At 42.4% G+C, this 27,875-nt stretch overlaps 1 pseudogene; it reads left to right on the top strand.

Annotated features, from left to right (window-relative positions):
- The first annotated feature begins 5,498 nt into the window (after positions 1–5,498).
- LOC139358634 (zinc finger protein 337-like) lies at positions 5,499–27,875 on the top strand (annotated as a pseudogene).

Here is a 27,875-nt window from a genome sequence, read left to right on the forward strand (position 1 = left end):
GATGATATATTCTAGCCAAATGGAGTTTGTGCCTAAAAAACCAACGATAGGGTGAACATAGAGTAAGCTACCTGTGGAGATATTTAACTTTTTTTTTTTTTTTTTTTTTTGAGACGGAGTCTTGCTCTGTCCCCAGGCTGGAGTGCGGTGGCGTGATCTCCGCTCACTGCAAGCTCCGCCTCGTGGGTTCACACCATTCTCCTGCCCCAGACTCCCGAGTAGCTGGGTCTACAGGCACCTGCCACCATGCCCTGCTAATTTTTTTTTTTTTCTTTGAGACTGAGTCTCTGTCGCCCAGGCTGGAGTGCAGTGGCACAATCTCTGCTGACTGCAAGCTCCGCCTCCCAGGTTCACACCATTCTCCTGCCTTAGCCTCCTGAGTAGCTGGGACTACAGGCGCCCTCCACCACTCCCGGCTATTTTTTTTTTTTTTTTTTTTGAGACAGAGTCTCGCTCTGTCACCCAGGCTGGAGTGCAGTGGCGCGATCTCCGCTCACTGCAAGCTCCGTCTGCTCCTGGGTTCACGCCGTTCTCCTGCCTCAGCCTCCCTAGAAGCTGGGACTACAGGTGCCTGCCACCACGCCCAGCTAATTTTTTTGTATTTTTAGTAGAGAGGGGGTTTCACCGTGTTAGCCAGGATGGTCAGGATGGTGACCTCGTGATCCACCCGCCTCCGCCTCCCAAAGTTCTAGGATTATAGGCGTGAGCCACCGACCGCACTGAGCCCGGCGGAGATATTTTACCTTTTATCTGTGGTTCTCAGCTCAGGAAGGAAAGGAAAGGCAGCTTCTTGCATGAATCAGCTTTCAGCTTAATATTTTTCTTTTGGCAGAGTGGTTTGAGTTCCCACGTTTTTATTTTCCTTTCACTGCTTTCAGGGAGCAAAAGAGAAAAACCTACACGAGTATCTTAATGCAGAAAAATATTTGATAACATTTCACACCTATTCAGGGTAAAAATTCTCAGCAGATGAGGAATAGAAAGAATTTCCCTTAATAAAACAAAGGTTATGTGTGACAGCCTGGCTGCAATCATCATATTTAATGGTGAAGTGTGTTCACACTAAGATCAGGAACAAGCATTAATGTTGATTCTCATCACTCTTTAGCATTATCTTAGAATATCAAGGTAATTTGTTAAGGTATTAAAAAGGAATAAAAGGCATAAACGTTGAAATAGAACAAGAAAAACTTTTTATTCACAGATGTGAGTGTGTACATGGAAGAATCTGTAGTTAAACAACTAGATACTAGTAACACACAGTTTAGGAACTTGAGAAAATAAGGTCAGTATTTTTAAAGAGCACTTGTATTACTGTAACCTAGCAGCAAACAGTTAAAAAATGAAATACATATTTATACTACCACCAAAAACAAAATGTTTAAACTTCTAAGACTGAATGTAGAATATCTTTGTGACTTTGGAATAGGTAAAGATAGCACAGATGAGACATACAAGGATGTAAACTATTTAAGTGTACAGAAACAACAAAAATAAATGTTATAAATCGCCTTTCAACTGCCATCAGAAGAAGAAATTTCACTGCTTTTCTTCTCTAACTGCGTGTAAACCAAAAAGTATCAGAATCAAGTACCAATTTAGATGTTTTTATTATTATTATTATTATACTTTAAGTTCTAGTGTACATGTGCATAATGTGCAGTTTTGTTACATATGTATACTTGTGCCATGTTGGTGTGCTGTACCCATCAACTCGTCATTTACATCAGGTATAACTCCCAATGCAATCCCTCCCCCCTCCCCATAATAGGCCCCTGTGTGTGATGTTCCCCTTCCCGAGTCCAAGTGATCTCATTGTTCAGTTCCCACCTATGAGTGAGAACATGCGGTGTTTGTTTTTCTGTTCTTGCAATAGTTTGCTGAGAATGATGGTTTCCAGCTGCATCCATGTCCCTACAAAGGACATGAACTCATCCTTTTTTATGGCTGCATAGTATTCCATGGTGTATATGTGCCACATTTTCTTCATCCAGTCTGTCACTGATGGACATTTGGGTTGATTCCAAGTCTTTGCTATTGTGAATAGTGCCACAATGAACATACGTGTGCATGTGTCTTTATAGCAGCATGATTTATAATCCTTTGGGTATATATCCAGTAATGAGATGGCTGGGTCATATGGTACTTCTAGTTCTAGAACCTTGAGGAATCACCATACTGTTTTCCATAATGGTTGAACTAGTTTACAATCTCACCAACAGTGTAAAAGTGTTCCTATTTCTCCACATCCTCTCCAGCACCTGTTGTTTCCTGACTTTTTAATGATTGCCATTCTAACTGGTGTGAGATGGTATCTCATTGTGGTTTTGATTTGCATTTCTCTGATGACCAGTGATGATGAGCATTTTTTCATGTGTCTGTTGGCTGTATGAATGTCTTCTTTTGAGAAATGTCTGTTCATATCCCTTGCCCACTTTTTGATGGGGTTGTTTGGTTTTTTCTTGTAAATTTGTTTGAGTTCTTTGTAGGTTCTGGATATTAGCCCTTTGACAGATGAGTAGATTACAAAAATTTTCTCCCATTCTGTAGGTTGCCTGTTCACTCTGATGGTAGCTTATTTTGCTGTGCAGAAGCTCTTTAGTTTAATATAGATCCCATTTGTCAATTTTGGCTTTTGTTGCCGTTGCTTTTGGTGTTTTAGACATGAAGTCCTTGCCCATGCCTATGTCCTGAATGGTACTACGTAGGTTTTCTTCTAGGGTTTTTATGGTATTAGGTCTAACATTTAAGTCTCTAATCCATTTTGAATTAATTTCGTATAAGGAGTAAGGAAAGGATCCAGTTTCAGCTTTCTACTTATGGCTAGCCAATTTTCCCAGCACTGTTTATTAAATAGGGAATCCTTTCCCCATTTCTTGTTTTTCTCGGGTTTGTCAAAGATCAGATGGCTGTAGATGTGTGGTATTATTTCTGAGGACTCTGTTGTGTTCAATTGGTCTATATCTCTGTTTTGGTACCAGTACCACGCTGTTTTGGTTACTGTAGACTTGTAGTATAGTTTGAAGTCAGGTAGCGTGATGCCTCCAGCTTTGTTCTTTTGACTTAGGATTATCTTGGCAATGTGGGCTCTTTTTTGGTTCCATATGAACTTTAAAGCAGTTTTTTCCAATTCTGTGAAGAAAGTCATTGGTAGCTTAATGGGGATGGCATTGAATCTATAAATTACCTTGGGCAGTATGGCCATTTTCACAATATTGATTCTTCCTATCCATGAGCATGGTATGTTCTTCCATTTGTTTGTGTCCTCTTTTATTTCACTGAGCAGTGGTTTGTAGTTCTCCTTGAAGAGGTCCTTTACATCCCTTTTAAGTTGGATTCCTAGGTATTTTATTCTCTTCGAAGCAATTGTGAATGGAAGTTCATTCATGATTTGACTCTCTGTTTGTCTGTTACTGGTATATAAGAATGCTTGTGATTTTTGCACATTGATTTTGTATCCTGAGACTTTGCTGAAGTTGCTTATCAGCTTAAGGAGATTTTGGGCTGAGACGATGGGGTTTTCTAAATATACAATCATGTCATCTGCAAACAGGGATAATTTGACTTCTTCTTTTCCTAACTGAATACCCTTGATTTCTTTCTCTTGCCTGATTGCCCTAGCCAGAACTTCCAACACTATGTTGAATAGGAGTGGTGAGAGAGGGCATCCCTGTCTTGTGCCAGTTTTCAAAGGGAATGCTTCCAGTTTTTGCCCATTCAGTGTGATATTGGCTGTGGGTTTGTCATAAATAGCTCTTATTATTTTGAGATACATTCCATCAATACCGAATTTATTGAGAGTTTTTAACATGAGGGGATGTTGAATTTTGTCAAAGGCCTTTTCTACATCTATTGAGATAATCATGTGGTTTTTTTCTTTGGTTCTGTTTATATGTTGGATTACATGTATTGATTTGCATATGTTGAACCAGCCTTGCATCTTAGGGATGAAGCCCACTTGATTATGGTGGATAAGCTTTTTGATGTGCTAATAGATGTTTATTTTGCCAAGGTTGAGCACATGCCCCAGAGAGAGGTCAGTGGCTTTCCCCAAAGATGAGTTTGAGAGCTTCATTGTTTAAAAGGGAAAAGTAGGCTGGAGGGGAAAGAGGGAGGGTATGGTAATCCACCTGTGGCAAGAGAAAAGGAGCAGGTAGGAGAATAATCAGTTATGTATTCATCTCACACTCAGTAAATCAGCACTTTATGTAAGATAAGGTGTGCATAGAGCAGCTACTATGGAGATACTTAACCTTTTATCTGTAGCTATCTCCTTTGGAACAAAAGAAAAGGCAGCTTCTTACATGCATTCCTTTTGGCATAGTGGACTGGGGTCCCTAGTTTTATTTTCCTTTCATAACACCGTAGTATTTGTTGACTTCTTCTGTCTCAAAGTTGCTGGCCAGTGGATGTATGCTGTGTTCATCATAATCACCACGATAGCATCTTTGTTCCTTCACATTTCCTTCTTTTCACCCTTGTATGTCTGTTTTTACTTTGAATTTTTTTTTTATCAAAACATTCACTTAAAAGTATAGTGAGTACTCTAATGAAATCATTGTACCCACCACTTTAATTTACAATTAATTCTTTTCCTGTATTTCTACTGGAATTATTTTCCAAAAATTCAGAGAAAATAGTACAATGAACCCAGTACACATTATTCAGTTCTAAAAATTATCAAGTGTGGCCAATAATGCTCAATTGACTTTTGAGGGTGAGAAGGGGTGTTTAAGCACATCCAGACATCATTTTCACTCATGAATGTTCTGAAAGTTTGTATACAAGGAAGGGCTCATGCTTTTAAAACCCAAAATATTTTTATAACAACAAAATCAATGTTTGATAATCTAATATCCAATTAGTGTTCAGATTTCACTGGCTGCTAAAACTCCTCACGTATTCTTTGTTGCAATCAGGATCCGAATTGCATTGGATCACTCACTGCCTTAGATTGACCACATGTCTGAGGACTTTTATTCTTGAAGGCTCACACTCCCCATGCTATTAATTTGTTACAGGCTTTGGTGTTGTACAGTACTTAATAACTGCCAATGCCATCTGCCTGTGGCCTTCTTAAGTTTGTCTGCCCCTGTGATTATCCTGACTTTAAACCCAGGTAGACGGAGGCTAGAAGAGGCAGACAGCTTTTGTGTGTTCTGTCCAATGCAAAGAACACCTGCAACTCTGAGCCCTAACCTTAAACTCAAGACCTCATCTGCAGGTGTTGCACATCCTTTTAGCCCCTCAGTGATGTAAGCAACAAACCTCACCCAGCTCCTGGGACACAGGGTCTTCACTCCCAGATGAGCTTGTCCTGGATTTGCAGGGAGCCTGGCTCCCTAGACCTTTTGGCCAGACCCCCACAGGGGGATTGTGCAGATGTGCTCTCCCCAGATCCCCAGTTGGTATTGGAATCAGGCCTGTGTCACATGTGGGGAGGGCAGCTGCACCCAGCCACCCTTTGACTTCTCTCCTCCCACAGATCAGCCATCTGCAAGCTTCCCTTCTCCATGGAGAGCAGGAAGACAGTCATGGGACCCCAGGGAGCCAGGAGACAGGTGAGACTTCCCAGAACTGTCCTTCTTGCTGTCACAGGATAGGCTCGTTTCCTTCACTGGCCCTAGCAGTCACATTGTTAGCCCAGGACCAAGGCCAGCACCGCTCCTGGGGAGTGATCTGTCTTTCCTGGCGTCCTCCAGCAAGTGACTGGCCTGTGGGTGTCACTTATCAAGTAGTGATCTGTGTACAACACCCAGGGAGCATTTACAGCCAAAGACAGGAATCTCCACACTCAGGTGTCCAGTGATGATGTTGGGTTGGTGTCAATGAAGGGTAGGGCAGAGAGGGAGGTCACAAAGGCCTCCAGTGGGAGGGGCTCCCTGGGCAGTTGCGAGAGATGTGGCAAGTACAGGAGATGGGGAAGAGGCAGAAGTGTGCTCAATCTCAGGCCGCCACTGGGCAGACTGCTCAACTGCAGGGACGAAGGGTTTTAGCAGTCAACGTTCTCACAGACGGCTGGTGGATGAATCCAGGTCCTAGGAGAAGCAGATCCCAAGATGCAATGAGATGGGCTGGGCTCATGTTAGAGGAAAGGCCTGCAAGAGAGAAAAGGGGATGACTGGAGCCTCATCAGACTCCAGTGAGGAGAGGGGGATAAAATTGCGTGGAAGTATCGGAGACCAAGTACAGCCTTGGGAGGCTCAGCCAGGCCAGCAGGTCTTCAAGCCATAGTGGGCCATCAGAGGAGCGCCTGGATCGGAAGGGGCTTGCCTTGATGTCCTTAAAATGCATGGCCACTGCCTGGAACAGCTGCGAGAAGCATGGCCTAGATGTGGGTGCAGGAGTGGACTGTGGTCCTTTAGGCTCCCAACTCAGAAGTCTGCCAGGTGCTGGCTTGGGGTGGCCACAGCTGATTTTCTGTGTGTTCTAGTGGAGGTGCAGAGTCACACAGGGCACCTGAATATCTCTGGTTTGGCAGACAGCATGTTGGATGGTTAGATGGGCTTTCAGCATTACCAAACTGGGAGATTGCACCTACAGCCCTGGATCGGCCACGTCTCTGAGGAGCAGTCACTGCCCTGTGCCGAGCCTGCATTGTCAGTTGGCCACAGATGCCCAAGCTCACCAGGGTCCTCACGGTTTGACAGTGTAGGATTGCCACCTCCCATAGCTCTGCCACTTCCTGCAGACTCCTCACAGCGTGGCCTAAACTGCTGAGATAGCTCCCACCTACCTCCCTCATTGGCCCCTGTCATCTGATTATTCCTAAAGACTGCTGGCTACCTCTGACCCTCCTGAGGACAGAGGCCTGGATGCCAGCCTGAGGAGCCCAACTTGGTCTTTAAGCTGTCTGGGGTTTTCTTGGTTTTTCTTTTGGGTTTTTTGGGGGGATGGTGGTCAGGGTCTCACTGTTGCCCAGGCTAAGTGCAGTGGCACAATAATAGCTCACTGCAGCCTTGACCTCCCAGGCTCAAACAGTGCTCACACCTCAGCCTCCCAACTAGCTGGGACTACAGGCACTTGCCACCATGCTCAACTAATTTTTTATTTTTGTGTATGTGGAGTTGGGGTCTCGCTATTTTGCCCAGGTTGGTCTCAAACTCCTGGATGCAAGCAATCCTGCATCAGCCTCCCAAAGTGCTAGGATTATAGGCATGAGCCAGCATGCCCAGCCTGCCTGGATTTTGAGGATCTTTACAGTAGGTGTGACATGATAGATCAGTGCTGGGGGAAATAGGGATTGACAGTTAAGGGTCAAAGGAGAGGCTTTCTGACTCATGAGTCTAGTAGTCTGATGAGCTTCACGAATTGATTATTTATTTATGAGACAGAGTCTTGCTCTGTCGCCTAGGCTGGAGTGCTGTGGCACAATCTCAGCTCACTGTAACCTCCTCCCAGGTTCAAGCGATTCTCCTGCCTCAGCCTCCCAAGCACCTGAGATTACAGCCATGCACCACCACACCTGACTAATTTTTATATTTTTAGTAGAGACAGGGTTTCACCGTGTTGGCCAGGCTGGTCTCAAACTCCTGGCCTCAAGTTATCCGCCCGCCTCAGCCTCTCAGAGTGCTGGGATTACAGGCACAAGCCACCGTGCCTGGCCACAAATGGAATTTAAATTCATCAGGCACCTACAGAGATGCCAAACTGGTCACGTGCGTAGTTGCAGAACAGATGTACTGTGAGAAGGGCTCTTTCAAAAGTGCTCCATCCACTAATTCAGATGTGCTCAGACTGCCCTATACAGCACTGGATTTTTGGTAGAAATCAGATCTAACCTGGATCTGAATTCTGGGATCCTGCAGTGGAGATTTACATTTTCCAGCGCGGGTCCCAAATGATCGGTTGTCATTTTATCAGAAGATCCATGAGAGCTGTGTCTTGCTCATTTAGAAATTCATGGAGTATCTAACTCAGAACATGGCTCAGGGTACCGTAAAACTTTAGTAATGTGTTATTTACTGTTCATATGTTTGTAGGAAACACTGTTACTTAATTTTTTGAGTTTCCCTCTTCTCCCTGCCTAGGTTTAAAGCTCCATGCAGTTGAAACTCTCTGTGCTTCTAGGAAGCCCCATTAAGACTACCTAGCACCATAAATACTGGGGCCAGGCAGAGACGGAGGTCTTGGAACTCCAGGCACAGGTGGCAGAACCTGGAATCCTCCAACTGCCTGAGTGCAACACTGTCCCTGGTGAGCATGCCTGGGTTTTGTGTTACAGGCTTTCTTGGCATTTGAGGATGTCACTGTGGATTTCACCCAGAAGGATTGGAGGCTGCTGAATCCTGCTCAGAGAGCCCTGTACAGGGAGGTGACACTGGAGAACTACAGCCACCTGGTCTCACTAGGTAAGCGTGGCTTCCCTCGAGCCTAACATTTGACCTGTGGCGCCTCTGATGTTGCCATAGGGTTAGGTTTAGAGACAAGAATGTTGTTTTCTCTATTCCCCTGAGGAAGGTCTACCTTTGGTAAAGTTTCATACTGACTGCCACTGGGCACCTGCAGACCTCTTTCCCCACCCTGCGGCTCCCCCTGGGGGTTTGTACTCTGAGCATGGTAGACAGGGTCCTCCTGAGCCTTCCCCCTCTGAGTCTCCCTCCCTTCCTGCCCTGGGTGGCTCCAGCAAATGGCCCCTGGAGCCTACAACCAGGAGTCACCTTATGGTTTTTTTCCCTGTGAGCAGGAATTCTCCATCCTAAACCAGAACTCATCAGGTGGCTAGGGCAAGGGGAAGCGCCCTGGGGAGAAGAGAGAAGATGCCGGCCAGGCCCCCGTGCAGGTGAGGGGATAGACAGGGCAGACAGAGCACAAGGCACTCAGCCTTTCAGGAGGGAGGAGGCTTCTCTGAGGCCAGGGGACCTGGAAGCTGTTCTGGCCTCCTTGGCTGCTCTTCAGACCACCTGGCCCTGCCTGCCTTTCAGTCCTTGCTGAGTGAGGGGTTCTCTTGGGGCCCCTGGACTCCTTCTCCCAGGAAGCCTCCTTTCCCCCTACCTGCTAGGCTTCTTTCTCCCACTCAGTCTCCTCATTTGTGACTTTCCTCGTGACTGCCCGACTGCAAGCCTAAGTCTGTCGCCCCTTCCTGATACTGTCAGGGTATTCCTATGTTAGCTTCTTTTTGTTTTGTTTTGTTTTTTATTTATTTTTCCGTATAAGTAAATATAAATTTTTTGACATAATTTGGATCTCATTCTTCTATATACTGATTTTCTTTTTTTTTTAAATTTAAGTTCTGGGGTACATGTGCACAACATGCAGGTTTCTTACATAGGTATACATGTGCCATATTGGTTTGCTACACCCATCAACTCATCATTTACATTAGGTATTTCTCCTAATGCTATCCCTCCCCCTGCCCCCCAACCCCCAACATTCCCCAGTGTATAATGTTCCCATCCCTGTGTCCATGTGTTCTCATGGTTCAACTCCTACTTATGAGTGGGAACATACAGTGTTTGATTTTTCACTTCTTATGTGACTCTGCTGAGAAAGATGGTTTCCAGTTTCATCCATGTTCCTGCAAAGGACATGAACTCATCCTTTTTTATAGCCACATAGTATTCCATGGTATATATGTGCCACATTTTCTTTATCTGGTCTATCATTGATAGGCATTTGGGTTAGTTCCAAGACTTTGCTATTGTGAACAGTGCTGCAATAAACATACATGTGCCTGTGTCTTTATACTAGAATGATTTATAATCCTTTGGGTATATACCCAGTAACGGGATTGCTGGGTCAAATGATATTTCTAGTTCTAGATCCTTGAGGAATCGCCACACTGTCTTCCACAATGGTTGAACTAATTTACACTCCCGCTGACAGTGTAAAAGCGTTCCTATTTCTCCACATCCTCTCCATCACCTGTTGTTTCCTGACTTTTTAATGATTGCCATTCTAACTGGCATGAGATGGTATCTCATTATGGTTTTGATTTGCATTTCTCTAATGACCAGTGATGATGAGCATATTTTCTAAGTTTGTTGGCTGCATAAATGTCTTCTTTTGAGAAGTGTCTGTTCATATCCATTGCCCATTTTTTGATGGGGTTTTTTCTTTTTTTGTAAATTTGTTTAAGTTCTATTTTAGCTTCTTTTTTTTTTTTTTTTTTTGAGACAGAGTCTCACGCTGTTGCCCAGGCTGGAGTGCAGTGGCGCAATCTATTTTAGCTTCTTAAAACCTCTGTCCATTATTCTTCTTCAATTCCCATAGCTTTTTTCCTTGTCTTTTAATGTTTTAAGCAGTACTACTGTTGCCAGAGGTCACTTCACCTTCCTCCTTCCCCCATTTCCCCCAGAAGTACTGCCTGAGTGGGGCTGTGGTCTAGAATTGTGCACCCTCTTAAGTCCCCTTAGTCACTGCAGTGGTTCATCAGGACTCATGATGATGATGATGATGATCAGGACTCATGATGATGATGATGATCAGGACTCGATGATGATGATCATCAGGACTCATGATGATGATGATGATGATGATGATGATCAGACTCATGATGATGATGATGATGATGCTCAGGACTCATGATGATGATGATGATCAGGACTCATGATGATGATGATGATGCTCAGGACTCATGATGATGATGATCAGGACTCATGATGATGATGATCAGGACTCATGATGATTATGATGATGATGATCAGGACTCGATGATGATGATGATCAGGACTCAATGATGATGAGGACTCATGATGATGATGATGATCAGGACTCATGATGATTATGATGATCAGGACTCATGATGATGATGATGATGATCAGGACTCATAATGATGATGATCAGGACTCATGATGATGATGATGAGGACTCAAGATGATGAGGATGATGATCAGGACACATTATGATGATGATCAGGAATCATGATGATGATGATGATCAGGACTCATGATGATGATGATGATCAGGACTCGATGATGATGATGATGATCAGGACTCACGATGATGATGATCAGGACTCGATGATGATCAGGACTAATGATGATGGGGATGATGATCAGGACTGATGATGATGATGATCAGGACTCATGATGATGATGATGATGATCAGGACTCATGATGATGATGATATGATCAGGACTCATGATGATGATGATCAGGACTCAATGATGATGATGAGGACTCATGATGATGATGATGATCAGGACTCATGATGATGATGATGATGATCAGGACTCGATGATCATGATGATGATCAGAACTCATGATGATGATGATCAGGACTCATGATGATGATGAGGACTCAAGATGATGATGATGATCAGGACACATGATGATGATGATCAGGAATCATGATGATGATGATCAGGACTCATGATGATGATGATGATGATCAGGACTCATGATGATGATGATCAGGTCTCATGATGATGATCAGGACTCATGATGATGATGATGATCAGGACTCATGATGTTGATGATGATCAGGACTGATGATGATGATGATCAGGACTCGATGATGATGATGATCAGGACTCATGATGATGATGATATGATCAGGACTCATGATGATGATGATCAGGACTCAATGATGATGATGAGGACTCATGATGATGATGATGATCAGGACTCATGATGATGATGATGATCAGGACTCGATGATCATGATGATGATCAGAACTCATGATGATGATGATCAGGACTCATGATGATGATGAGGACTCAAGATGATGATGATGATCAGGACACATGATGATGATGATCAGGAATCATGATGATGATCAGGACTCATGATGATGATGATGATGATCAGGACTCATGATGATGATGATCAGGTCTCATGATGATGATCAGGACTCATGATGATGATGATGATCAGGACTCATGATGTTGATGATGATCAGGACTGATGATGATGATGATCAGGACTCGATGATGATGATTAGGACTCATGATGATGATGATGATTATCAGGACTCATGAGTCCTGATCATGAGGATGATGATGATTATCAGTACTGATGATGATGATGATGATCAGGACTCATGATGATGATGATGATGATGATCAGGACTCATGATGATGATGATGATGATGATCAGGACTCATGATGATGATGATGATGATCAGGACTCGATGATCAGGACTCATGATGATGATGAGAAGCAGGACTCGATGATGATGATGATCATGACAATGATGATGATGATGAGGACTCGATGATGATGATGATGATCAGGACTCATGATGATGATGATCAACACATGATGATGATGATGATGATGATCAGGACTCATGATGATGATGATAAGCAGGACTCGATGATTTTGATCAGGACTCATGATGATGATGATGAGGATGATCAGGACTCATGATGATGTTGATGATGATCAGGACTCATGATGATGTTGATGATGATCAGGACTCATGATGATGATCAGGACTCATGATGATGATCAGGACTCATGATGATGATGATGATCAGGACTCATGATGATGATGATGATGATCAGGACTCATGATGTTGATGATGATGATCAGGACTGATGATGATGATCAGGTGTCATGATGATGATGATGATTAGGACTCATGATGATGATGATGATTATCAGGACTCATGAGTCCTGATCATGAGGATGATGATTATCAGTACTGATGATGATGATGATGATGATGATCTGATGATGATGATGATCAGGACTCATGATGATGATGATGATCAGGACTCATGATGATGAGGATGATGATCAGGACTCAATGATGATGATGATCAGGACTCATGATGATGATAAGCAGGACTCGATGATGATGATGATCATGACTCATGATGATGATGATGAGGAGGACTCGATGATGATGATGATCAGGACTCATGATGATGATGATCAGCACTCGATGATGATGATCAGGACTCATGATGATGATGATGATCAGGACTGATGATGATGAGGACTCGATGATGATGATGATGATCAGGACTCATGATGATGATTAACATTGATGATGATGATGATCAGGACTCATGATGATGATGATCAGGACTCATGATGATGATGATGATCAGGACTCGAAGATGATGATCAGGACTCATGATGATGAAGATGATGATGATGACCAGTACTCCATGATGATCAGGACTCATGATGATGATGATGATGATAATGATCAGGACTCATGATGATGATGATGAGGACTCATGATGATGATGATCAGGACTCGATGATCAGGACTCATGATGATGATGATGATCAAGACTCATGATGATGATGATGATCATCATCAGGACTCATGATGATGATGATGATCAGGACTCATGATGATGATGATGATCTCGACTCGATGATGATGATCAGGACTCATGATGATGATGATTATCAGGACTCATGATGATGATGCAGATGATGATCAGGACTCATGATGATGATGAAGATGATGATCAGGACTCATGATGATGATGATGATCAGGACTCATGATGACGATGATGATTAGGACTCATGATGATGATGATCAGGACTCGATGATGATGATGATGATCAGGACTCATGATGATGATCAGGACTCGATGATGATAGGACTCATGATGATGAGGATGATGATGATCAGGACTGATGATGATCAGGACTCGATGATGATCAGGACTCATGATGATGATGATCAGGACTCATGATGATGATGATCAGGACTCGATGATGATCAGGACTCATGATGATGATGATCAGGACTCGATGATGATGATGATGATCAGGACTCATGATGATGATGATCAGGACTCGATGATGGTGATGATGGTCAAGACTCGATGATGATGATGATGCTCAGGACTCATTATGATGATGATGATGATGATCAGGACTCATGATGATGATGATCAGGACTCATGATGATGATGATCAGGACTCGATGATGATGATGATCAGGACTCATGATGATGATGATGATAATCAGGACTAATGATGATGATGATGATCAGGACTTATTATGATGATGATGAGGACTCAAGATGATGAGGATGATGATCAGGACACATGATGATGATGATCAGGAATCATGATGATGATGATGATGATTAGGACTCATGATGATGATGACGATCAGGACTCATGATGATGATGATGATCAGGACTCATGAAGATGATGATGCTCAGGACTCGTGATGATGATGATGATGATCAGGACTGATGATGATGATGCTCAGGACTCTTGATGATGATGATGATCAGGACTTATGATGATGATGATGATCAGGACTCATGATGATCCTGATGATCAGGACTCATGATGATCCTGATGATCAGGACTCATGATGATCAGGACCCACGATGATGATGATGATGATGATGAGGAGGACTCATGATGATGATGATGATTATCAGGACTCATGATGATGATGATCAGGACTCGATGATGATGATGATGATCAGGACTCATGATGATGATGATGATCAAGACTCATGATGATGATGATCAGGACTCATGTTGATGATGATGATGATCAGGACTCATGATGTTGATGATGATGATCAGGACTGATAATGATGATGATCAGGACTCATGATGATGATGATGATTAGGACTCATGATGATGATGATGATTATTAGGACTCATGAGTCCTGATCATGAGGATGATGATGATTATCAGTACTGATGATGATGATGATGATGATGATGATGATCAGGACTCAATGATGATGATGATCAGGACTCATGATGATGATGATAAGCAAGACTCGATGATGATGATCATGACTCATGATGATGATGAGGAGGACTCGATGATGATGATGATCAGGACTCATGATGATGATGATGATCAGGACTCATGATGATGATGATGATCAGCACTCGATGATGATGATCAGGACTCATAATGATGATGATGATCAGGACTGATGATGATGAGGACTCGATGATGATGATGATGATCAGGACTCATGATGATGATGATCAGGACTCATGATGATGATGATGATCAGGACTCGAAGATGATGATCAGGACTCATGATGATGATGATGATGATGATGACCAGTACTCCATGATGATCAGGACTCATGATGATGATGATGATAATGATCAGGACTCATGACGATGATGATGAGGACTCATGATGATGATGATCAGGACTCGATGATGATCAGGACTCATGATGATGATGATGATGATGATGACCAGTACTCCATGATGATCAGGACTCATGATGATGATGATGATGATAATGATCAGGACTCATGATGATGATGATGAGGACTCATGATGATGATGATCAGGACTCGATGATGATCAGGACTCGATGATGATGATGATCAAGACTCATGATGATGATGATGATCATCAGGACTCATGATGATGATCACGACTCAATGATGATGATCAGGACTCATGATGGTGATGATTATCAGGACTCATGATGATGATGATGATGATCAGGACTCATGCTGATGATGATCAGGACTCGATGATGATCAGGACTCATGATGATGAGGATGATGATGATCAGGACTGATGATGATGATGATCAGGACTTGATGATGATCAGGACTCATGATGATGATGATCAGGACTCATGATGATGATGATCAGGACTCGATGATGATCAGGACTCATGATGATGATGATCAGGACTCATGATGATGATGATCATCAGGACTCATGATGATGATGATGATGATGATCAGGACTCATGATGATGATGATGATGATCAGGACTCGATGATGATGATGATGGTCAGGACTCGATGATGATGATGATGCTCAGGACTCATGATGATGATGATCAGGACTCATGATGATGATGATGATCAGGACTCATGATGATGATCAGGACCCATGATGATGATGATGATGTTGAGGAGGAGGAGGACTCATGATGATGATGATGATTATCAGGACTCATGATGATGATGATCAGGACTCGATGATGATGATGATGATCAGGACTCATGATGATGATGATGATGATCAGGACTCATGATGATGATGATGATCAGGACTGATGATGATGATCAGGACTGATGATGATGATGATCAGGACTCATGATGATGATGATGATGATGATCAGGACTCATGATGATGATGATGAGGACTCGATGATGATGATCAGGACTCATGATGATGATAAGCAGGACTCGATGTTGATGATGATCAGGACTCATGATGATGATGATGATGATCAGGACTCATGATGATGATGATCAGTACTCATGATGATGATGATGATCAGGACTCATGATGATGATGGTGATGATCATCAGGACTCATGATGATGAAGACGATGAGGACTCGATGATGATGAGGACTCATGATGATGATGATCAGGACTCATGATGATGATGATGATGATCAGGACTCATGATGATGATGATGAAGATCAGGACACGATGATGATGATGATCAGGACTCATGATGATGATGATGATGATGATCAGGACTCATGATGATGATGATGCTCAGGACTCATGATGATGATGATGATGATCAGGACTGATGATGATGATGATGCTCAGAACTCTTGATGATGATGATCAGGACTCGATGATGATGATGATCAGGACTCATGATGATGATGATGATGCTCAGGACTCATGATGATGATGATGATGATCAGGACTCATGATGATGATGATGCTCAGGACTCTTGATGATGATGATGATGATCAGGACTCTATGATGATGATGATCAGGACTCATGATGATGATGATGATCAACACTCATGATGATGATGATGATGATCAGGACTCATGATGATGATGATCAGGACTCGATGATGATGATCAGGACTCATGATGATGATGATGATCAACACTCATGATGATGATGATGATGATGATGATCAAGCCTCATGGTGATGATGATGATGATGATCAGGACTCATGATGATGATGATCACGACTCGATGATGATCAGGACTCATGATGATGATGATGATGATCAGGACTCATGATGATGATCAGGACCCATGATGATGATGATGATGATGAGGAGGAGGACTCATGATGATGATGATGATTATCAGGACTCATGATGATGATGATGATGATCAGGACTCATGATGATGATGATGATCAGGACTCGATGATGATGATCAGGACTCATGATGATGATGATGATGATCAGGACTCATGATGATTATGACGATGATGATCAGGACTCGATGATGATGATGATCAGGACTCGATGATGATGAGGACTCATGATGATGATGATGATCAGGACTCATGATGATGATGATGATCAGGACTCACGATGATGATGATGATGATGATGATGATCAGGACTCATGATGATGATGATCAGGACTCATGATGATGATGATGATGACTAGGACTCATGATGATGATGATGAGGAGGACTCTTGATGATGATGATGATCAGGACTCATGATGATGATGATCAACACTCATGATGATGATGATGATCAGGACTCATGATGATGATGATCAGGACTCATGATGATGATGATGATTAACACTCATGATGATGATGATGATCAGGACTCATGATGATGATGATGATCACGACTCGATGATGATGATCAGGACTCATGATGATGATGATGATGATGATCATGACTCATGATGATGATGATGATGCTCAGGACTCATGATGATGATGATGATCAGGACTCATGGTGATGATGATGCTCAGGACTCTTGATGATGATGATGATGATCAGGACTCATGATGATGATGATGATGATCAGGACTCGATGATGATGATGATCAGGACTCATGATGATGATGATCAGGACTCGATGATGATGATCAGGACTCATGATGATGATGATGATGATGATCAAGCCTCATGGTGATGATGATGATGATCAGGACTCATGATGATGATGATCACGACTCGATGATGATCAGGACTCATGATGATGATGATGATGATCAGGACTCATGATGATGATGATGATCAGGACTCATGATGATGATGATGCTCAGGACTCATGATGATGATGATGATGATCAGGACTGATGATGATGATGATGCTCAGGACTCTTGATGATGATGATGATCAGGACTCATGATGATGATGATGATCAGGACTCATGATGATGATGATGATCAGGACTCATGATGATGATCAGGACCCATGATGATGATGATGATGATGAGGAGGAGGAGGACTCATGATGATGATGATGATTATCAGGACTCATGATGATGATGATGATGATGATCAGGACTCATGATGATGATGATGAGGAGGACTCGATGATGATGATGATCAGGACTCATGATGATGATGATGATGATCAGGACTCATGATGTTGATGATGATGATCAGGACTCATGATGATGATGATTAGAACTCATGATTATGATGATCAAGACTCGATGATGATCAGGACTCATGATGATGATGATCATCAGGACTGATGATGATGATGATCAGGACTCATAATGATGATGATGATGATCAGGACTCATGATGATGATGATGATCAGGACTCGATGATGATGATCAGGACTCATGATGATGATGATGATGATGATCAGGACTCATGAGGATTATGATGATGATGATCAGGACTCGATGATGATGATGATCAGGACTCAATGATGATGATGAGGACTCATGATGATGATGATGATCAGGACTCATGATGATGATGATGATCAGGACTCATGATGATGATGATGATGATCAGGAGTCACGATGATGATGATGATGATGATCAGGACTCATGATGATGATGATGATGATGATGATCAGGACTCACGATGATGATGATCAGGACTCATGATGATGTTGATGATCAGGACTCATGATGATGATGATGATGACCAGGACTCATGATGATGATGATAAGGAGGACTCTTGATGATGATGATGATCAGGACTCATGATGATGATGATGATGATCAGGACTCGATGATGATGATGATCATCAGGACTCATGATGATGATGATCAACACTCATGATAATGATGATGATGATCAGGACTCATGATGATGATGATCAGGACTTGATGATCAGGACTCGATGATGATGATGATGAACACTCATGATGATGATGATGATGATGATCAGGACTCATGATGATGATGATGATCACGACTCGATGATGATGATCAGGACTCATGATGATGATGATGATGATCATGACTCATGATGATGATGATGATGATCAGGACTCGATGATGATGATGATCAGGACTCATGATGATGATGATGCTCAGGACTCATGATGATGATGATGATCAGGATTCATGGTGATGATGATGCTCAGGACTCTTGATGATGATGATGATGATGATCAGGACTCATGATGATGATGATGATGATCAGGACTCATGATGATGATGATGATCAACACTCATGATGATGATGATGATGATCAGGACTCATGATGATGATGATCAGGACTCGATGATGATGATCAGGACTCATGATGATGATGATGATGATGATCAAGCCTCATGGTGATGATGATGATGATGATCAGGACTCATGATGATGATGATCACGACTCGATGATGATCAGGACTCATGATGATGATGATGATCAGGACTCATGATGATGATGATGATGATCAGGACTCATGATGATGATGATGATGAGGACTCATGATGATGATGATGATGATCAGGACTGATGATGATGCTCAGGACTCTTGATGATGATGATGATGATCAGGACTCATGATGATGATGATGATGATCAGGACTCGATGATGATGATCAGGACTCATGATGATGATCAGGACCCATGATGATGATGATGAGGAGGAGGAGGAGGACTCATGATGATGATGATGATTATCAGGACTCATGATGATGATGATGATGATCAGGACTCATGATGATGATGATGATCAGGACTCTTGATGATGATGATGATGATCAGGACTCATGATGATGATGATCAGGACTCATGATGTTGATGATGATGATCAGGACTCATGATGATGATGATGATCAGGACTCATGATGATGATGATGATGATCAAGACTCGATGATCAGGACTCATGATGATGATGATCATCAGGACTGATGATGATGATGATCAGGACTCATAATGATGATGATGATGATCAGGACCCATGAGTCCTGATCATGAGGATGATGATGATGATGATCAGGACTCATGATAATGATGATGATGATGATGATCAGGACTCATGATGATGGTGATGATGATCAGGACTGATGATGATGATGATCAGGACTCATGATGATGATGATGATGATGATCAGGACTCATGATGATGATGATGATCAGGACTCGTGATGATGATGATGATCAGGACTCATCATGATGATGATGATCAGGACTCATGATGTTGATGATGATCAGGACTCATGATGATGATGATGATGATGATGATCAGGACTCATGATGATGATGACGATCAGGACTCGATGATGATGCTCAGGACTCATGATGATGATGATGATCAGGACTCATGATGATGATGATCAGGACTGATGATCATGATGATCAGGACTCATGATGATGATGATGATCAGGACTCATGATGATGATGATGATGATCAGCACTCATGATGATGATGATCAGGACTCGATGATGATGATGATCAGGACTCATGATGATGATGATCAGGACTCATGATGATGATGATGATGATCAGCACTCATGATGATGATGATCAGGACTCGATGATGATGATGATCAGGACTCATGATGATGATGATGATCAGGACTCGATGATTATGATGATCAGGACTCGATGATGATGATGATGAGGACTCATGATGATGATGATGATGATCAGGACTCATGATGATGATGATGATGATGATCAGGACTCATGATGATCATGATGATGATCAGGACTCATGATGATCATGATAATCAGGACTCATGATGATGATGATGATGATGATCAGGACTCATGATGATGATGATGATCAGGACTCATGATGATGATGGTGATGATGATCCGGACTCTTGATGATGATGATGATGATCAGGACTCATGATGATCATGATAATGATGATCATCAGGACTCGATGATGATGATGATTCTTGCCTCGACGACGATGATGATGATGATTCTTGCCTCTAGGGTGGACTTGTTCTCTCTTGGAGCAGTTTTAGTTCACAGTTAGGCCCTGTTTTCCTCTCTTCTCTTTTCATTCTAGTTTACTGGCTTCCCTCACTCCTCACAGTGAGACCACAGGAGACTGCTAAAAAGTGATGTTAAGTTTTCTGCTTATGACAATGATAAATTTAGTTTTCTCTGTCTTGTTTTGTGTCAGTTTGAGGGTCATCTGTTTCTATTGACCTTTATATCCTATTTAGTGAATGTGTGGACAGATTTAGCCTTACTTAGCTGCAGTTCTCCTCGAGTACTTAGAAGTCTCTTTATGTCTTGTTTAAGAAACCCTTCGTAGATCAAGTTTATAAAGATACAAAGATTTAAAGATATAAAGTTTTGTTTTGTTTTGTTTTGAGACGGAGTTTCACTCTTGTAACCCAGACTGGAGTGCAGTGACACGATCTTGGCTCCCTGGAACCTCCGCCTCCCAGGTTCAAGCAATTCTCCTGTCTTAGCTTTCTGAGTAGCTGGGATTACATGTGCTCACCACCACCCCTGGTTAATTTTTTTTTTGTATTTTTACTTGAGATGGGTTTCATCATGTTGGCCAGGGTGGTTTTGAACTCCTGACCTCAGGTGATCCACCCGCCTCGGCCTCCCAAAGTGCTGGGATTACAGACATGAGCCACCATGCTTGGCCAATTATATATAAAAATTTTTGTTGTTGTTGCTTAACTCTTCTGTGTCTTTACAGATTTTTTTTAGGGAGGGCAGTTTGAACTATCCAATACTTGAAAAGATGGTTTTTACATCTTCTATATTCATAGTGGATTGTTCTATATCTACTAAGTTTTGTAGGACCTACTTTATATATTTTAGCCTACTATTAAATACATGCAAGGTTAGAATTATTATAATTTTATTGGCTTACAGGGAATCTTGTGTCCTCTGTACTTTCACCCTCATCTCCCATTCCTGGATTATTTTGAAGCAAATCCTGGTCATCATATTTCATTTGTAAAACATAATAATAGTTACTATATTATTATCTATTTCATTTAATATTAATATTAGTTCTTAAGATATTTTTGGTGACTGTAATGCTCATTTAACTTTCCTTATTTCATGGCATGTATATTTTGAGTTTACATCCTATAATACTTTCTTTCTTCCAGCATTTTTTTGTGAAGCAAATGTTAAACAATTATATTTTGGTGGATACTAAAAAGTTGAAAGGCTTATAGAATGAACACCTGTCAGTCTACCACCTACAGTCAGCATTTAGCTCTGTGCTCCATATTCTTTATCACTTACTTATCCAGCTGTACATTGCTCTCTCCATAAGTCCATCTTCCTTTTGATGCTCTTTAATATTGGAGACATCATTATCCTTTACTGATAAACACTTCAGCATGCATATCAATAAGTAATATTATAATGTTTCTTTGTGGTTCTTCTTAGGACTTATGTAAGATGCATAAATCTTAAGTGTAACATTCAGTGAGCTTTGACATATGCATATCTTTATGTAATCTGGACCCCTATGACAACACATAACAATTACTTTCACCCCAGAAGTACTCTTATGCCTTTTTCCAGTCATTTCCTGCCCCCACATCCACCAGAGAAAATCACTATTTGGATTTTGTTCAATATGCCTTAATTTCACCTATCTTAGAACTTCTTGTAAGTGGAATTACACAGTATACTCTCTGTCAGAAAATTAGCAGGTTGATTTTTTTTTTATGGTTATTGTTGTTGACTTTGTCCTGTTGTTTCCCAAAAAAGCAGGTTCATACAGACTGTGGAGTTCTTTCTCATTCCTTGCTTCCCACCACCCCATAAAAAATGTGGGGGCATCCACTGAGAAATTTGGAGCCGGTCTGTGTTTTCATGGGTATGAAGTCTCTGCTTTTGGATTTATGATCGGTGCCACTCCCTCAGTTTGCATAGGTGGGAAGAGACTCGTTTCTTAGTCATCTCAAATATCATAGAAATGACAAAATATCATAGACTGGGAGGCTTAAACAACAGACATTTATTTCTTACAGTTCTAGAATCTGGGAATTCCAAGATGAAGGTGCTGGCACCTTTGCTTCATTGTGAGGGTCCCCATCCTGGCTCGCAGGCTGCGACCTTCTTGCTGTGTCCTCTCATGGTCACCCCATGATCTCAACTAAACCTGTTTATCTCCCAACAACTCCACCTCCAAATACCATCACATTGGAGGTTAAGGCATCAACATATGAGTTTGGGGGGGATGCTAACGTTCAGTCCATTATCAACTCCCTTCTCTCGCCCCCATATTAATTGCTTGCTGATTTGTCTGTCAGCTAATTAAAATAAAAGGCTTCTTGTCTACCACTGACTTCTGAAAGTGTGAATGTTTAATGTAATGGGAGTACATGTTAGGATTTTATTTAACTCATAAGTGAGGTTACTGGCAGAATGACAAAGCTGGTTCAGTGCAGGTATGAGAAGATGGGGTGTATGTGGGTAGTGCCAAAATAACACCATTGTAAGTTACCCTGTAACTTTACAGAATCAGCAAACTTAACTCTCATTATCTGAGTGATCAGAAAAATTAGAAATTATACAGATGATGTAGGAAAGCTCATATAATCATATATCCGACAAGTTTTGGAGTACTTTTCCTGGACAACATGGCGAAATCCCATCTCTACAAAAAATACAAAAATTAGCCAGGCAGTGGCACCTGTGGCTTGACTACAGGCAGGCACCTGGAGTTCAGCTATTCGGGAAGTTAAGGTGAGAGGATCGTGTAAGCCTGGGAGGTCGAGGCTGCAGTGAACCATGATCATGCCACTGCACTCCAGCCTGGGCAACAGAGTGAGACCCTGTCTCAAAAAAAAAAAAGTTTTTATCATAATGGGATTTTGAATTATATCAAATCCTTTTCTGTATCTGTTGAGATGATCATATGTCTTTTGGTCCTTCACTCTGTTGATGTGATGTATCACAAGTATTGATTTGTGTATGTTGAATCATGATTGCATACCTGGGATAAATCTCATTTGGTCATGGTGTATTATCTTTTCTGTGTTACTGGATTGGGTTTGCTAGTATTTTGTTGAGGATTTTTCCATTTAGCGTCATCAGGGATATTGGCCTGTAGTTCTCTGTTTTTGTTGTGTTCTTGTCTGTTTTTGGTATCAGGATAATGCTGGTCTTGTAGAATGAGTTAGGAAGAATTCCTCCCCGCCCCGCTTCAGGTTTTTGGAATAGTTTGAGAAGAATTGATGTTTGTTGTTCTCTATGAGTTTACTAGAATTAAGCAGTAAAGCAATTGGGTCCTAGGTTTTTCTTTGATAGAAGACTTTTCATTACTGATTCAGTCTCATTGTTGGTCTGTTCTCCAGGAATATATGCAGAACATGTCCTGCGGCCCAAGAATCTTGGACTTGCACATCAGAGGCAACAGCAACTACAATTTTCTGATCAAAGCTTCCAGAGTGACACAGCTGAAGGTCAAGAGAAAGAAAAAAGCTCTAAGCCCATGGCATTTTCCAGCCCACCCCTAAGACATGCAGTAAGCTCAAGGAGGAGGAACAGTGTAGTGGAAATAGAGTCTAGTCAAGGCCAGAGGGAAAATCCTACAGAAATAGACAAAGTATTGAAAGGAATAGAAAATTCAAGATGGGGAGCATTCAGGTGTGCAGAGCGTGGGCAAGACTTCAGCCAGAAGACGATAGTAATCATACACAAAAAAGCACATTCCAGGCAGAAACTTTTTACATGCAGGGAGTGTCACCAGGGCTTTAGAAATGAGTCAGCATTGCTCTTGCACCAGAAGACACACACAGGAGAGAAGTCCTATGTATGCAGTGAGTGTGGGCGAGGCTTCAGCCTCAAAGCAAATCTCAGACACCAGATGACACACTCAGGAGAGAAGCCTTTTCTGTGCAAGGTGTGTGGACGAGGCTACACCAGTAAGTCATACCTCACTGTGCATGAGAGAACACACACAGGAGAGAAGCCTTATGAATGCCAGGAGTGTGGGCGAAGGTTTAATGATAAGTCCTCATACAACAAGCACTTGAAGGCACATTCAGGGGAGAAGCCTTTTGTGTGCAAGGAGTGTGGGCGAGGCTATACTAATAAGTCATACTTCGTTGTGCACAAGAGAATACACTCAGGAGAGAAGCCTTACAGATGCCAGGAGTGTGGCCGAGGCTTTAGCAATAAGTCACACCTCATCACACACCAGAGGACACACTCAGGGGAGAAGCCCTTCGCGTGCAGGCAGTGTGAGCAAAGTTTTAGCGTGAAAGGAAGTCTCCTCAGACACCAGAGAACACACTCAGGGGAGAAGCCTTTTGTGTGCAAGGATTGTGAGCGAAGCTTTAGCCAAAAGTCAAACTCTCATCTACCACCAGAGAACACACTCCGGGGAGAAACCTTTCGTTTGTAGAGAATGTGGGCAAGGGTTTATTCAGAAGTCAACCCTCGTGAAACATCAGATCACACACTCAGAGGAGAAGCCTTTTGTGTGCAAGGACTGTGGACGAGGCTTTATCCTGAAGGGGTGGCCTGCCCCTCCACACCTGTGGGTGTTTCTCGTAAGGTGGAACGAGAGACTTGAGAAAAGAAATAAGACACAGAGACAAAGTATAGAGAAAGAAAAGCGGGGGCCCAGGGGACCGGCGCTCAGCTTACAGAGGACCCACGCCGGCCCCAGTCTCTGAGTTCCCTTAGTATTTATTGATAATTATCTTTACCATCTTAAAGACAGGGGAGTGGCAGGACAATAGGATCAAAGAAAAAAGAGGAAATCGGCAGTAAGACATATGAGCAAAAACCTCTGTGACATGAATAAGTTCAAAGGACAATGCTGTGCCTTGAGATGCATATGTAAACATCTCCATAAACCTTTTGGCAGCATAGTTTCAGTCTATCACGTGGGGAGAAACCTTAGACAATACCTAGCTTTCCTAGGCAGAGGTCCCTGCGACCTTTGGCCGTGTACGTGTCTCTGGGTAGTTGAAATTAAGAGAATGGTGATAACTTTTAACCAGCAAGCTACCTTCAGGCATTTGTTTAACAAAGACACATCCTGCACAGCCCAAAATCCATTAAACCTTGAGTCACTGCAACACATGTCTCTTGCAAAGGACAAGGTTGGGGGTAGGGTCACAGATTAACAGCATCACAAATACAGAACAAAATGGAGTCTCTTATGTCTACTTCTTTCTATATAGACACAGTAACAGGCTGATCTCTCTTCCTTTTCCCCACATATCCAAAAGTCAACCTTCACATTACACCAGAGGACACACTCAGAGGAGAAGCCTTATGGATGTCGGGAGTGTGGGCGAAGGTTTCGGGATAAGTCCTCGTATAACAAGCACCTGAGGGCACACTTGGGAGAGAAACGTTTTTTCTGCAGGGATTGTGGGCGAGGCTTTACCTTGAAGCCAAATCTCACCATACATCAGAGGACACACTCAGGAGAGAAACCCTTCATGTGCAAGCAGTGTGAGAAAAGTTTTAGTTTGAAGGCAAATCTTAGACATCAGTGGACACACTCAGGGGAAAGGCCATTTAATTGCTAGGATTGTGGGCGAGGCTTCATCCTAAAGTCAACTCTCCTCTTCCACCAGAAGACACACTCGGGGGAGAAGCCTTTCATCTGTAGTGAATGTGGGCAAGGATTTATCTGGAAGTCAAACCTTGTGAAACACCAGCTTGCACATTCTGGCAAGCAGCCTTTTGTATGCAAGGAGTGTGGTCGAGGCTTCAACTGGAAGGGAAATCTCACACACCAGAGGACACACTCAGGGGAGAAGCCCTTCGTGTGTAATGTGTGTGGACAAGGCTTCAGCTGGAAGAGAAGTCTCACCAGACACCACTGGCGGATACACTCCAAGAAGCCTTTTGTGTGCCAGGAGTGTAAGCGAGGCTATACCAGTAAGTCAGACCTCACTGTGCGTGAAAGAATACACACAGGAGAGAGGCCTTATGAATGCCAAGAGTGTGGACGAAAGTTTAGCAATAAGTCATACTACAGTAAGCACTTAAAGAGACACTTACGTGAGAAGGGTTTTTGTACAGGGAGTGTGGGTGAGGCTTCATCTTGAAGCCATATCTCACCAGCCATCAGAGGACACACACAGGAGAGTAACTTTGCTTTGTTACAAGCTTCAGTTGAGGCTGCATAACTTGTTTGTGAAGATATAACAAAGGCAGACAGAATCCAGAGGGCCACAGAGAACCTGAATTCAACCCATGTGTCCCCAAGAGATTCGGAGAAAAGAGGTCAATGTTTAAGGAACAGAGATGCCAGTTGAGGGGAGGGCATTATTTAGGCTATTGGGGAAATATGGTCTCTTTCCTACTGAGCACATGTTCTTGTATTTGTGCCAGGCTGTTTTTTCTAAGGACTGCTCTTAGCCAGTGACTGCAGAGCAGGGATACCAAGGGAAGTCTGTTACTGACAATCTCCCCAACCTCCTTGGACTGCAGGCAATCTAGGACACCTCCACCAAACCTCTTCTTGCACTTTCCTTCCCTCTGGCTGCCCTCCCAGCCTTCCTTGGTTTGAATGTTTTGTCCCCTCCTTAATTTATGTTGAAACGCTACATAAACTGTTTACTGTTGAAACAGTGTGACAGTATTAGGAAGTGGGACCTTTGGGAAGTGATTAAGTCAAGTCATGAAGATAGAGTTTTTGTGAATGGGATCAGGTGCCCTTATGAAAAGGCTTGATAGAGGGAGTTTGTCCTGTGGCCCTTCTATTTTCTGCTCTGTGAGGACACAATGCTCCTCCCTTCCAAAAGATGCAGCATGAAGGCATCATCTTAGAAACAGACATGAGCCCTCAACAGACAATTGAACCTACTGATATTTTGATGATGAACTTCGCCTCCAGAACTCTGGGAAAATAAAGTCCTCTTTATACA

This window comes from Macaca nemestrina, chromosome 15 (assembly GCF_043159975.1).
Source record: "Macaca nemestrina isolate mMacNem1 chromosome 15, mMacNem.hap1, whole genome shotgun sequence".
Classification (NCBI taxonomy): Eukaryota; Metazoa; Chordata; class Mammalia; order Primates; family Cercopithecidae; genus Macaca; species Macaca nemestrina.